The sequence below is a fragment of the Chrysemys picta genome, chromosome 13 (assembly GCF_011386835.1).
Source record: "Chrysemys picta bellii isolate R12L10 chromosome 13, ASM1138683v2, whole genome shotgun sequence".
Classification (NCBI taxonomy): Eukaryota; Metazoa; Chordata; order Testudines; family Emydidae; genus Chrysemys; species Chrysemys picta.
In genome coordinates this window covers 12,263,981-12,265,561 of record NC_088803.1, presented here as the reverse complement: position 1 = coordinate 12,265,561, position 1,581 = coordinate 12,263,981, and the positions used below count along the sequence as shown (strand labels likewise).

General features: G+C 41.7%; 1 pseudogene; it reads left to right on the top strand.

The window, feature by feature from the left end:
* The first annotated feature begins 230 nt into the window (after nucleotides 1-230).
* LOC101953768 (olfactory receptor 13A1-like) lies at nucleotides 231-1,169 on the top strand (annotated as a pseudogene).
* Nucleotides 1,170-1,581: the final 412 nt, after the last annotated feature.

Genomic DNA, 1,581 nt, shown 5'->3' with positions numbered 1-1,581 from the left:
AGCTGGTAGGAATTGGTGTAGCTATACTGAAATCAATTAGCCAGACCCCTAGCTGGTGTAAACTGATATCGCTTTATTGGAGTAAATAGACCAAATCCACAGCTGGTGCAAATCAGTGTCTTTCCTTTGGCTTCTGGGTTTCCTTAAAGCTACACTTATTTACATCAGCTAAGGGTCTGGCCCAATGATATGATTTATATCGACAGGTGAGGAGTAGCGGAGATTCAGAAATGAAGAACCAATCCTCTTTCACAGAGTTCATCTTGGTGGGTCTGTCCTGCTTCCCTGAACACCAGATGTTCCTCTTTGTGGTATTCATCTTCATCTACATGGCAGCCCTTACTGGAAACCTCCTCATCGTCCTCACTATTACTACTAGTAGCAGGCTCCACACCCCTATGTACATCTTGCTCATCAACTTGTCCTTGATAAACCTTTTATCCATCTCAGTGTCCATCCCCAAAATGCTGCACAACCTTCTGGAGCACAGGAAGACCATTGCCCTCTTAGGTTGCATTGCACAGATCTATCTCTTCACTTGGACACTGGTAAGTGAAGTTCTGGTCCTTGCTGCCATGGCTTTTGACCGCTATATTGCTATCTGCCACCCTTTGCATTACACCATCATCATGAGGAAGGAGGTTTGTATTGGGTTAATTGCTGGCATATGGATAATTGGGGTGGCCAATTCTGCAGTCCACACTGGACTTGTGCTCCAGCTTTCTTTCTTCAACTCGAACATCATCAACCATTTCTTTTGTGAATTGCCACCATTTCTAAAACTCTCCTGCTCAGACACCAGCCTCAATGAAACCCTAGCTTTTCTGGCTGATGCAGTCTTTGGGATAGGGAGCTGTGTGATAACTTTAATGTCTTATTTCTTCATCCTGAGAACTATCTTAAAGATTCGCTCCACGGAAGGCAAGAAGAAAGCCTTCTCCACCTGATCCTCCCACCTCATAGTCGTCATCTTGTACTACTCCACAGCCATTTACACCTACATACACCCTTCCTCCGCCTACTCTCCAGACAGAGACAAAGTGATCACTGTCCTATATTCCGTTATAACTCCAGCACTCAACCCGATCATATACTCTCTGAGAAACAATGAGGTCAAAGAGGCCCTCAGAAAACTAATAAGTAGACTTGGGTTATTTCAAAGACAATAATATTATCTATCTAGCTATCTATCTATCTAGCTAGCTATCTGTCTATGAGACAAAATGGATGAGGTAATATATTTTATTGAACCAGCTTCTGGTTGGTGAGAGAGACAAGCTTTTGGGCTACACAGAGGTCTTCTTCAGCTCTGTGTAGCTCAACAGCTTGTCTCTGTCACCAACAGAAGTTGATTCAGTAAAAGATATCACCTCAACCACTTTGTTTCTCTAATATCCTGAGACCAACCCAGCTACAACATCTATCTATCTATCTATCTATCTATCTATCTATCTATCTATCTATCTATCTATCTATCTATCTAGTATTTATGCACTGAGAAAGGGTGATTGTACTTGAAAGTTCTTGCCATTGTACTTACATTTCAAATAGAATAAAATTTATATTCCATTGTTGATGATT